The 13,518-nt window shown below is 45.9% G+C and overlaps 1 protein-coding gene and 1 non-coding gene across 4 annotated transcripts in view; both read left to right on the forward strand.

The window, feature by feature from the left end:
* CPNE4 (copine 4) overlaps positions 1-13,518 on the forward strand; it is a 317,325-nt gene that overhangs the window by 2,712 nt on the left and 301,095 nt on the right. The gene's annotated exons all lie outside the window — the stretch shown is intronic.
* Positions 1,712-1,783, forward strand: TRNAA-GGC (transfer RNA alanine (anticodon GGC)). Its single transcript has one exon. It is a non-coding gene; the product is annotated as a tRNA-Ala (tRNA).

The following is a 13,518-nucleotide window of genomic DNA, read 5'->3' on the forward strand; positions in this document are numbered from 1 at the left end:
GGTTTATTTTAAATTGGCTCCTGATGTGAATTGATAGGTTGTGATGTAAATTTGATAATTTTTTTGGTCAAATTTCTGCCTTTCATTCATGATGCAAAAAAAAAACAAAACCCACCACAAACATGTCCCAGGTTCAAACTTACTGTGTGCAGCTTAAGCCTAGGCAGGTTTACTCAGAAATATGTCCCACTGAGTGTAATGGGACTTGAACATGAGTGAATTCAGTGGATTCTTCTGAGTAAAGAAGAGTAAGCAGGACACCTGAGATGATGATGATGATGATGATGATGATTTATTCCATTTCTATACCGCCCTTCCAAAAATGGCTCAGGGTGGTTTACACAGAGAAATAATAAATAAATAAGATGGATCCCTGTCTCCAAAGGGCTCACAATCCAAAAGAAACATAAGATAGGCAGCAACAACAGTCACTGGAGGTACTGTGCTGGGGGTGAATAGGGCCAGTTACTCTCCCCCTGCTAAATAAGTAAGCATGCATAAAGTTGCATTTCAGCATTTGATGGCTTGATGCTTTTCTAAAACTCATTCTCCACATACTGAAGAGGAAAAAGAATCCTGGGTTTAGCTTTAGGGTTTACCCTTCAGTCATCCCCAGTGGCTGGGCAGAGAGATCCCTCTTCCAGTTGTTCAGTGAGGAAAGCCTTCTGTTTATCTGAACAGAGGGGAACGAAAGCTGTTTATATAGTTAAAGTGGAGAAGAGGGGTGAGAAGGTGGAAGACTCCCTACAAATGATGTGACAAGGGAGAATCCTGTTTCTGCAGGTTGCTCCTAAAGTTTGAGTTTGAAACTGCATACCCTCACTTTCATCCACAATAAGAACACACAGACTTTGTTTATTGTATAGTGATGATGATGAAAGTGGGGAAGTAACTTGCCTAGGGTGCAAGAGGTTGTTGGTTCGAATCTCCGCTGGTATGTTCCCCAGTCAATGGGAAACACCTATATTGGGCAGCAGCGATATAGGAAGATGCTGAAAGGTATCATCTCATACTGTGCAGGAGATGGCAATGGGAAAACCCTCCTGTATTCTACCAAAGACAACCACAGGGCTTTGTGGTTGCCAGGAATCGAAATCGACTCGACGGCACAGCTTTAGTGATGATGACATATTGAGATCTTTCACCCGACCTCCGGCGGCCACTGTGAAAAGTTGCGAGGAAGGCAGGAGATCACCTGCCTCCCCTGGTAGATGAGCAGGAGATCACCTGCCTCCCCTGGTAGATGAGCAGCACCCAGCCTCTACCCTGCCCCACCACACGCCCGCACTAGCAGAGGTGCAGCCATAGCAGGAGCTGGGAGTGGGAGGAATCCCTCCTCCCGCACCCCAGGTTGCCCCATGTTACGCGTGCGGCGGCGGTAGTTCTCGCTAGAGCAGCTGCTGTGCTTGGCACAACCGCTCCTTCCCCCGACTTGCTGCTGGGAATGGCGGTGGGTCGAGGGAGTGGGGAGCTCTTTAACCTGAATTTTAAATATAAAGCAGAAAAAAAGCCTGGAAAACTCTTTCAAAAAGCATGTGAATGATTGCCAGCCGCGGTTAAGTGAACCTGTGGTTGGCTGAACCTTGGCTGAACCTCGGCCAGGGTTACAAACTTGGGCTTGGTGGGGGAGTAGCACTGGGGTTGGTCTTGATCCTGGCACTTCACACACACAGCCTCGCCCAGGCTAGGCTGGGCTGAAAGCAACAATGATGGGGCTGTAGCTCAGGGGTAGAGCATCTGCTTGGCATGCAGAAGGTCTTCGGTTCAATCCCTGGCAGTTCCAGGTAGGGCTGGGAAAGATCTCCACCTGAGACCTCAGAGAGCTGCTGCCAGTTATACGCTCCGTTAGATGGACCGATAGTGTGACTCATAACATAGAAAGCTACCTTAGCACAACTCATCATTACTGCGCATTGCCAGAATGGCCAGAAGCAAATATCAGCTCAGGGTCAAGATGACGACGATGGCGAATATTTATATACCACTTTTCAACAAAAGTTCCCAAAGCGAGATATACAGTACATACATAAATAAAATGGCACCCTGTCACCAAAGGGCTCACAATCTTATAAAGAAACATAAGATAGACACCCGCAACAGCCACTGGAGGGATGCTGTGCTGGGGATGGATGGGGCCAGTTGCTCTCCTCCTGTTCAATAAAGAGAATCACCACTTTAAAAAGGTGCCTCTTTGGTAAGTTAGCAGGGGTAGTGCTGAAGACTAGAGTTGCTTGAAGTTTTGGAGAGAAGGTGGACCAAAAGTCTTGCCTAATGTAAAAGGCTTTCAGGGAGACCAAGTCCAGTTTTGGAGGATACAGTGATCTTTGGAATTCACTGCCAGGGGATGCGACAACTGTTCACAGTATAATTTGGTCCAAATTCAGGAGGGAAATGCTTGACTAACAAGCAGAAGGTTGCCAGTTTGAATCCCCGCTGGTATGTTTCCCAGACTATGGGACACACCTATATTGGGTAGAAGCAATATATGAAGATGCTGAAAGGCATCATCTCATACTGCGTGGAAGGAGGCAATGGTAAACCCCTCCTGTATTCTACCAAAAGAAAGGGCTCTGTGGGCTCCAGGAGTCGAAATCGACTTGATGGCACACTTTACCTTTACCTTTACTTTTTCCAAACAGCCAGTGCATATTTAAACTGGGTTTCTGCACCTATGCATTCATAATGAGCATGCCAGGAGTCAATGGCTCAAGTGAGTTCTACACTGGCATGCTAAAACCACATGGTTTTAAAAGAGAAGCTGACTTCATAAGACATGTAAGTGTTCCTTATATGCCCAGCATTATATTTAAACTGGATCCCCATCCCACTGACAGTGCAACTCCATTCATGCTTTCTTAGAAGTAAGACTTACTTTCAAGTAACTGTATAGGAATGCAGCTTTAATACATTTGTGGAAGTGGGGAATATCTATTTCTCTCCATATATTTATTTATTCATCATATTTTTCTACCGCCCAATATGAACATCTCTAGGCAGTGTAAAAAAGAAACAAATTAAACTACATGAAGCACAATTAAAACAGTATAAAACCGTTATTAAAACTAAACTAATTATAATTATATTATAATATAATATAATGTATGATAATTAAACATTTTAAATTAATATCCCCGTCCTGAAACATATGTATTTAGAACAATGTCCTGTTAATTTCCTTGTATCTTGCATCCAAGTACTACATTTAGGATTGCGTTTGCCTCTGAGGCTGTAATTCTAAACATACTGGTCAACATCCAGACTAAGTCCCATTGAAATTAAGTTCGTCATGATCACATTGGGAATTACGTCTGAGTGTAGGATTGTGCTCCAACACACTTTTGTGAAAGCCAGTTCCAGTGAAGTTGTTAAGACTGGGCATAAAGAAGTCTTATGAGGTATAATTCTCATGTTCAGGAGGATATCCTAAAACATACCCATAGAGACTGGTGTGACGTTTACTCTCTTCTGCTTTCCTAAATTATCAAGGGCTATTGCTAGAGATGGACCAGAGGGCCAGATCAGTTGTTTTCCTCAACCAGTGAGGCTGCTGTTCTGATCTGATTCTGCCATCCCCTTTTTGCTTCAGATGTTGCTCTGTTGGTCCTACAGACTGAAAGAGACAGAGTAGATAAGGTGATATCTTGTATTGCACCAGCCTCTAATGTAAGAGGACTCTGTAGACTTTCCAGCTCTTCTTAGTCAGATTATGGGCTGGTTCAGACATAACATGGAATTACAGTTAAGCTTGGTCCTGCACCATGTCTCTGAGATTTGTGAGTGTGCCCTCCTTCCATTCCATGCCTATGCAAGTGTCCACTTATGATTTAGATTAGAATAAACCCAGATCAGTCATGGCAGCTGAACTGATTGCTCTGTTTATTCTAACCTACTTACCCGAAATAAACCAAGATCTTTAACTCACTTCAAACCTAATTTCAAGTAAGTAGGTTAGAATAAACCAAGATCAGTTGCTTTGGATGTTACATCTGGGTTTATTCTAACCTAAATCAGAAGTGGGTGCTCTCACAGGAATGGGACAGAGGGAGGATGCACTCCTGAGCTTCAGAGACATAGGCTGCATTCGCATGTGACGCAGAACCAAAGTTGAATAGGCCTGCCGTTCCGTGGAATGTTATGTCTGAATGTGGGGGAACATTCAGCATGCGGCATGACAACGAAACAGAGGGTTCAGGATTGGGACTCCAACATGAACCCTCGGGTTAAATTAAACTTTGTTGCCTCAACCTGAGGTTTCAGGCAGCCTGTGGTAAGTCCAAATTTGGAACTGCAAGCTGCTGGCCCAGGAAACAGTGTTGAGGGAAGAAGCTCCTCCCTCAACTCTGGCCTGATTGGCTCTGTAGGCTGTCCTTCTGTCAAGAAGGAAGCCTGCACAGCCACCTCACCAGTCTCTCTGCAGTCTCACTGACTGCAGAGAGGCAGCTCTCTTGAACATCTGAATTTGGATGGGAGAGCGGGGGGGGGCAGGGAACTGTGGGTCCAGTGGACCCAGGGTTCTGCATTACATGCAAATGCGGCCATTGTGTGGGACCAAGCTTAACCATGGTTCCTTGTTGACTGGTTCCTGAACTAGTCATGCCTCCTTTATGAAAGTTGCAGTAGGAATGGATTTTACAATCCTAACAATGGGGTTATTCTCACGATCAGCCAAAATCGGGCTAGGAGAGCCTAGCCCGATTTTGGCTGATCGTGTAAACCACCAGGCTCGCAGGCAAGCGGCTAGCCCGCTTTTTTAGCCTTCTCCTTAGCCCGGGTTTGCAGAGTGAGTGCTCCACAAACCCAGGCTTTCCGATCGTGAGTAGCTGCGGCACGGCTCCATGCCACAGCTACTCATGAGGAGACCCCCGGAAGGGAGGCAAAAAGCTGCCTCCTGGCTCCGGGGGTCTCCCCAGTATGCCCGGCGCGCTCATGCAGGACATACTGGAGCTTCCACGGGCCGCGTGGCCATCGAGCTCCCCAGCCCCCTCTGGCTCTATCACGGAGCTGGCAATCATGTGGGCGGACAATCCGGCTGCCCAGGGCTCCCGCCAGGATTGTCTACAGGGAGTGTGGGCTTAGCCTGCTCTCCCCACAAAAGCGGCAAAAGCGGGTCTTACTGATCGTGAGACTCGCCTCAATGTTGAAAAAAAGAGAACACCCAATGCTAAGGTGGCTGTCCTAAGCATGCTTACTCAGAAGCAAATAACACTGAAATGAATTTAATTTACTCCAGAGTAAAGATGCAGAAGATCAGTGTGTAAGAACAGTTACTTGCCTGCATACACGTACTTCACTTGGTTTCTCTACTCTTAATGACCTGAACTGCCTCCATTCAAAAGTATTACATTTGAAGTGATGTGAAACTTCCGTCTGGAGTGGTCTATTGGCACATGGGAGTCATCAGCTGATGCTGTGAACATCGTATGATGAGCATATACATGTGAACCAGCCCTGAGCCTAACCTGCTTCTAAATTAACATGTTTCTGATGGGCTGCCGCTTTAAACCACTGATGTACAAGTGTGTTCAATGCTAGTTCTTGGCATTAATGAATGAATCTTCATCTCCCCTTCAGCTATATCCCTGCAATCTAAATAAATTGACTTGTTTAAGTCTTCCTCTGCCTCTGTTTTCCCCCCTCACTCACACATTTCTTCACTTTTGCAACTGCCAGTTCATCAGTTAGTTTCAGTACAAGGAAAGTGCCAGTGAATGATATTTTGCAGCCTTCGATTCAAGAAAGAGACTTTCCTTTTTTCTGTTTAAGGTGCTTTGAATTAAAATTAGCTTAATATTATTCCCCCACCCCCACTATCCCTATGAATCTTCACTGTTAGTTCCACATTAGCTTAAACCCTGTGTAAAATATGCAGCTAGAAAATGCTCTGACTGTTCATGCTGTGAATTTTATTTTATTTTCTATCTAAGAAAATGATGTAATTAATTCTAGGCATGGCAGATAAAACAAAAACAAGTACATGATGCTCTGATTGAAGCATGTCTTGTGAATTTGTGTAGATGTGATATTACTCGAAACAAACCATTTCCATTATTTTCCACTGATGAACTGGGAATACATTGGCCACATTGTTAATCTTTATAAGTCAAATTCTATATTAAAGTCAGCAGGGATCTCTGCCTGTTCAAATATTCCTAAATTAATGCCTGAAGTTAGTTAGTTAGATAGTGGGCTTTAAGTGCGCAATATGAACTTGATTAAATAACTTTACAGCAGAGTTTCTATTAAGTTATTGCAGAAAAGTTCAATTCGTTTTAGAAGCTCATTTTTAAAGTCTTGGATCTACCAACCAGAGGTATATATACAACAAGAACACTGCAGTTTCTTAAAGGCAAGAATTCTCCAACTTGGATCCCCAGACATTGTTGGACTACAACTTCCCCAGCCAGGCTGGGGATGATGGGAGTTGTAGTCCAACAACGTCTGGGGACCCAAGTTTGATAACTCCTGTCTTAAAGGTAATGACTGACGTACTGCATGGTGTTACGTGCACGTTGCAATGTAACATCTGCACAGTGGCACAAGAGCACTGTTGAGCTAAATGCTAGAAGTGCACACGGTTGCACAATTGACAGTCATTATTTCCACAGTGGCCATCATTTGTGCAACTGCTTTGTGCAATTCTGGCATTTAGCACAAAAGTGCTCTTGCCCAACTGCATGAGCATTAAATTGCAACTCACACATAGCATTGTGCAGTGTGTCAGCCAATGCATTTGTTTGTTAGGAAACCAAAGATGGATATGATGTTGGTTTGACATATTAATGGTCTGATCCTAAAAGCATGATGTGAAACCGACTATTATTCATGTGAAACCCATTATTGCAATGGGACCTTTGAGATGAATAGAATTATTTCTGTATTATAGCCACAATTTAACACAGAGTTAAGTACTCCCAAATCCATTGATTTCAAAGGGTGTAGACACATGTCTTGGTTGGTGTTGGATTGTGGCCAACTTGTTTTAGTAAGGAGTGTGAAACACAGTGATATCAGGCAATAAAGTCTAATAAATCCATAGACCTTTTCAATTATATGTGTGTTGATTATGCCACTAAGCCATTGTACATCATTGATTTTGATCTTCCTCCCCTCCCCTCAGTTTGTTAGCTCCCTCTCATTGTCCAGCTCATTAGGAAAGAGCTATAGTAATTCAGTAGAGCCAAGACCATGTATGTTGAAAGACTTGGATCTGAGCTCTGGGATCTCATGTAGGACTGGCTAGGGAGATCTTTGGTCCCTTTAGACGCAGACTGAAAATCAAGCTCAAAAACACTGGATTATGGGGGAGATTAATCTGACCAATGGTCTTAATGCATTTTCTAGAGAATAAATCCCATTGAACTCCATGAGACTCAGAAGTGAGTAACATGCTGAAGATCTTGCCAGGCAGCACAGCTCTTGGAGGAACTTGCCTCTTATTTTGCTCTGCAAAATGCAATGCTTTTTGACAGTGCTTTGAAAAGTATTTTGTAGCAATTCTGATCTTATACATTTCCATTTGGAAATGCACCGTGCAGTAGTAAGTGAGGTAATGTATCCTGTCCCTTTGAAGAGAGTGGCAGATCATTCCTTGACTTCACTGATCTCAGGATTTCTGCCACAGTTCAGTGTATATATATATAAAAAAAACTTTAAAGGAGGAACATTAATTTCACTGAGGATATGAGGAGCATGTCTTAGAAATGCCAGCGTGGTGTAGTGGTTAGAGTGCTGGACTAGGACCGGCGAGACCCAAGTTCAAATCCCCATTCAGCCATGAAACTAGCTGGGTGACTCTGGGCCAGTCACTTCTCTCTCAGCCTAACCTACTTCACAGGGTTGTTGTGAAAGAGAAACTCAAGTATGTAGTACTCTGGGCTCCTTGGAGGAAGAGCGGGATATAAATGTAATAATAATAATGTTTCCGGCATGGATTCCATACATTTCCAGATGTTTTGCTGTAACTTAATGGCAGAACACATGGCCATTCTCAACGGCTGGGCAGCCAGGATGGCGGGTGGGTGGCCGGGAAGGCTGCAGAAGCCTGCCTTGCCCTCACGCTATCTCCAAGGACCGCTATCTCCAAGGGCAGGCTGATTGGACGCACAGTCTGCCACTGCCCCAGGGAGTGCAGAGGTGTGGGTGCTGGGATGTGTTGTCTTGGCCCCTGGAAATCCCACAGTGCACCGCTCGAGTGTGAGGTGCATTGCGGGGTCCCTCTTCCGGCGGCTGGCAGGCCCCTGCCAGTGCTTCAGCACTGGCTGCAAGTAGCTGGCACATGATCGAGGGAATGTGGTTAAGGGAGCACTCGCTCTCCCTTAACCTCATTTACGAGTTGGGATCCCTGGGTGGGTTTGCTGCCGAGGTGCCGCCAGTAGCCGTGTGCCTCCCAGCAGTTCTTACGGGCAGCCAAGCCCAGGCTTGGTTTCCTTAGCCCGGTCTTGGCTGCTTGTGAGAACAGGCTCGTGATTTGCAAGTAGAAGGTTCCAGGTTCAAATCCCTGGCACATCCCGTTTAGACTGAGAAAGACCCCTGTCTGGAACCTAGGAAACTTGCTGCCAATCAGTCAGGGGCGTAGCCACCGTTGGGCGACTGGGTTCAAAGCACCTGGTCCGCCGCCCCTCAGGGGCTGCGCCTCACGGCCCCGACACACACCCTGTGTCTGACAACAGATGCGGCGGGCTTGTTTAGCCCCTGAGTGGGGTTGTGCGGCCTGGTTCGGGAGTTATCACAATTTATAATAGCTTTATTAAAGTTTAAGTAAAAAGAAACAGAAAAGGTTTTTGTGAAGTCGGCATCTTCTCTCTCTACTTGCAATCTTTTCTTTTTACTGGAGCTGTATTTTTCGATTTTGGTTAAAATTGAGTTTTGGACAGGTGGGTTTAGCCTCTTTGGCTATGAATGATGGTTTTAATTCGAGCTGGAAACGAGCTGTGTTGAGCAAATTTTCCTCTTTTGGCCTCTCCATATAGGATTTGCATACTGTAGGAATTGAGCAAGCCAGGAAGTTAGTTAAGCAACATGTCCTGGATATAGAAGTTCAACAAGAAGGTGCATGGCTCAAGCAGGGTTTATACTTAGGGAGTCAAGCTATTAATCTTAAACCAGCTAAATATTTTGATGTGGTGCTTGTCCCTAAATTTAGACGAGCCCTCACTTTAGCACATTTAAATGTTCTTCCTACAGCAGTATTGGATGGCAGATTCAAGGGAGTTCCGCTATTTTTACGTCTTTGCCCATGTGGCAAAGGGGTTATAGAATCCACCTCGCACATTATTCTTTATTGTGATTTTTATAGGGAACCCCGTTTAAGACTTTTATCTCCTATGTTAGACAATTTGCCTGGCCGGTCTGATGAATTTTATTTAAATTATCTTTTAATTAATGAGGACACTGATATTATTTCTGTTATGGCCAAGTTTTGTTATATTATTTGTAAAATACGTACTGGTTTATTGTAAATGTTTGCTGGTCAATGACCGAATAAACTAAAAATCTTTTCTTTCCAGTTCGGGAGTTAAATGGCCAGTGCTGCGTTTGCAGTGTGGCCAGGAAAGGTTCTCCTTCAGGAAGAGCCACTTCTGGCTGCGCTGTGAATGCAGCACTGGCCCTAATCCAGCTCCCGGACGGGGCTGGGTGGCCCCGCTTGGAAGCTAAACCAGCCCCCCCTGCGTCTAATGTCAGCACTGGCCTGGATCTAACTCCTGAACGGGGCTGCACAGCCCCATTCAGGAGCCAGACAACATACCTTCATGTCTGATGTCAGATGCGGAGGCATGGCTAACCCCCATGTCTGACATCAGACATAGGGGGTGGGGCGAGTGGGGCTGCCGTGGTGGCAGGACATGGGCCACCTCTGTCCTGGCTCCACTACTGCAGTCGGTGTAGACAGTTCTGAATTAGATGGACCAGTGGTCTGATTCAGATGTTCAGTGGTCACCGAAGATGTTTAGTGGTCACCTAAGGTGACTTCATACCTTCCACAATGAGTGCTAGAATACAGTGACAAGGCATGGACTGATGTAATAGTATAAGTTTTGTAGACAGACCTTTTCTGGAGTTTCCAAAGACTGTTGCTGGGGAAGTTTCTGCTATTGGGGCCCGTGGGAGAATTCTGGAGAAGTTGAAACAAGAGGTCTTGTAGTCACTTTGAAGAGATGCTTTAATTCCAATCAGCTTGTACAACCTTTGAGAAAGATGCAGTTTGGTAAAGTTCATTCATTGTCAATGGAAGAAAACAACAAGAACTGACTTATTCTTAACAAGCTCCAGGTATTATATGTACACAGATCATATCATTCTATGTATCATTCAGGTATTATATGTACACATATTGTTGATATAGTTGTCCTCTTCTATTTCAGTTAGAAAAGTAAACTGGGTTTGTTACACTGTCATAGATGAGTATAACATCAGGGCAGAAAGAGTGTGATCAATAGTGTCCATGTTAAAAGGAGGTTTTCACTTGCAACAATCCCACAGTGGGGTTGCCAACTTTTGACCTGGCCCCTGTAGAGGTTTCATCTATGGTTTACTTTTTGGAAATTAGCAGGTGATAACATTGATGCCCATGCCATGAATAGCTTCACTTGCTCCTGATTTCTACAGATCAACCTGCTGTTAAATGTACAGGAGCAGGTCAGGTTGTTTTGGGATCAGTTGGCAATTCTGTTTCTCAGTGACATTGAGACTTGATTACTCATGAGTAGACCTATTGAAATGAATGGGGCCATAGCTCAGAGGTAGAGCATCTGCTTTGCATGCAATAGGCCAGAGGTTCAGTCCGTGGCATCTCCCGGTAGGGTTGAGAGAGACTCCTGCCTGAAATCCTGGAGATTTGCTCAGTCAGTGTGACCAGCTGGAGAGGAAATACCTGCCATTTGTGGATGCATTGGATAATCTTCTGTCGAGTAGGTTGCAAGGTAGAAGACCCATCCACTCCTGTACCCTTTTCATATAGGTTTTTATAAAATGGAGGACTTAAACCTAGTTATCCCCCCTGCCCCCTGTCTGAATGAAGCAGTTGGGAACTTCTTTGTTTCTTAACTTTACCTTTATTTACTTTTTCATTTATCTAAATAATGGCTTGAAGATGGACTGGGAGTCGTGGTGATGTGGGCCTCCCCTTTCTTTCATAGGAATATAGGAGGCTGCCGTATACTGAGTCAGACCATTGGCCTATCTAGCTCAGTATTGTCTTCACAGACTGGCAGTGGCTCCTCCAAGGTTGCAGGCAGCAATCTCTCTCAGCCCTATCTTGGAGAAGCCAGGGAGGGAACTTGGAACCTTCTGCTCTTCCCAGAGTGGCCCCTGAGGGGAATACCTTACTGTGCTTATACATGTAGTCTCCCATTCATAGGCAACCAGGGTGGACCCTGCTTAGCTAAAGGGACAAGTCATGCTTGCTACCACAAGACCAGCTCTCCTTCTTGAACAGAGCTATGCAAGACACCAGCCGCAACCGGCACTGCTCAGACAGGGGTGGTGGGATGGTTGGTAAACAGCAGCTTGTCCCCACTCTCCTCTCCCACTCCAGCTGCCCCACTCTGCTTGCAGGGTTGACCCTTGGTTCACTGGCTAGTTATTCCCAAACGGCAAATAATCAGCTTGCGCAGCTGGGGCTAATACTGTGGTGAGTGAGGCCACAAGGCAGAGTGCAGTGGACGGGGTGGGGAGCAGAAATCAGGAACCCCCCGCACCTGTGGCTTGTTTACTGCACCCCCTTCTCCCTGTTCTAGGTTCGGTTGGGAGAAGCCCATCTGAAACCCTGGGGAGCCCCTGCAGTCAGTGTAGACAGTGCTGAACCAGAGAGACTGATGTTTTGATGATGCAACCGGTATCGCTGCCTGGTGGCTTCCCATGTGGAGCACACACATGTATGGGTTCCCACCCCTAGCCCTGGTGCCAATCCAATCTGCTCCGCAACCACCTCATCTCCATCTGCACTGCCGACCGATTCAGATGGTGCTTTATGTGTTAGATTAGTCAGGAGCTGTGTTGGCAAGGGGTTGTTTTGTGCTACTGACAGCACAGCAAACACCCGAGAAAGGGGAATCAAAGGTTTTGCAAAAAAATGAGATTTTCAGATAAGGTGGAGAATCTAAAATTGGGGTATACATAATCTACGTTTTTGGAAACCCAGTCAGTCAATCCAGATTACTATAACTATGGGAGGAGAGTAGCATGAATTGTCCCCTTTGCTAAGTGGGGTCCACCCTGGTTTGCATTTGAATGGGAGACTACATTTCAGTGGTGGATTACCTGTGTGAGCATTGTAACATATTCCCCTCAGGGGATGGGGGTATTCTGGGAAGAGCACCTGAATGCTTGCATGCAGAAGGTTCCAACTTCCCTCCCTGGTATCTCCAAGATAGGACTCCTGCCTGCAACCTTGGAGAAGCCGCTGCCAGTCTGTGTAGGCAGTACAGAGCTAGATAGACTTATGGTCTGACTCAGTAGAAGGCAGCTTCCTATGTTCCCAGTGCAGACTACCACATCTTCTCCATGCTATCTCTCCTGCATGTGGGATCACGTAGAAAAAGCTTCAGTGGGATTCACCTTGTACACTGCCAAAAGCAGCTGGTAGTAGCCATTTCTGTGATAATGGTGGCACCCTTTTCAGCCTGAAGAAAATGGCTGCTGCAGGTTGCAAAGTTTTAAAAAATAAATAAATCTAAGTTTCTGTATGTGGGTGAGGGATAAGATTATAGACATTATTTTGGAATCAGATTATTGTTAATTTAAATATGCGTATTTGACATGGCCATTATGATTACAGTTTTGGGTATGATTAATCATGGGTCTTGTTACCAAGTCTACAGAACTTGACCTAGCCATTCAAGCGGACTTTCAAATGAACAGCGCAACCTGTATTTGTGTAATATAGTTCAAGAACACTGTCGTTCTTCACCATGTTGTTATCAGTGTGTTGTCTTCCAAGAATGAAATGCACTAGCCAGCCTTTGTTGATAAACAGTGGACCGGATCTCACGATCAGTGAGACCTGGTTTTGTCTGGTGAGTGGGAAGGGCGGGCTAAGCCCGCTCTCCCCGCTCACAAGCAAGCAGGGAGCCCTGGGCAGCCGGATCGGCCGCCCACACAATGGCCGGCTCCGAGCCGGAGCCGGCGGGGGGTGGGGGGAGCGGGGGCCGCGCGGCCCCTGCAAGCCCCAGTATGCCCTGCGCGCATGTGCAGGGCATATTGGGGAGACCCCCGAGCCGGGAGGCTGCTTTTAAGCCTCCTGGCCAGGGGTCTACTCATGAGTAGGCATGGCGCGAAGGCGTGGCACGGCTACTCACAATCGCAAAAAGCAGGTTTGCGGGAGCACTCGCTCCACAAACCTGCTTTTTGCCAGGGGTTCTCGAGCGGGTTAGCCGCTCCAGAACCACTGGGCTCGGCGGCTCGGCAGAACCACCGGGCTGAGCTCGGTTGGTCGTTGGCCTCTGCTAGCCCAATTTTTGTTGGTCGTGAGAATAGCCCCAGTCTTGGCCAAATCAGCATTCTATTTCCCCCCAGCAATTT

The sequence above is a fragment of the Hemicordylus capensis genome, chromosome 6 (assembly GCF_027244095.1).
Source record: "Hemicordylus capensis ecotype Gifberg chromosome 6, rHemCap1.1.pri, whole genome shotgun sequence".
NCBI classification, from domain to species: Eukaryota; Metazoa; Chordata; class Lepidosauria; order Squamata; family Cordylidae; genus Hemicordylus; species Hemicordylus capensis.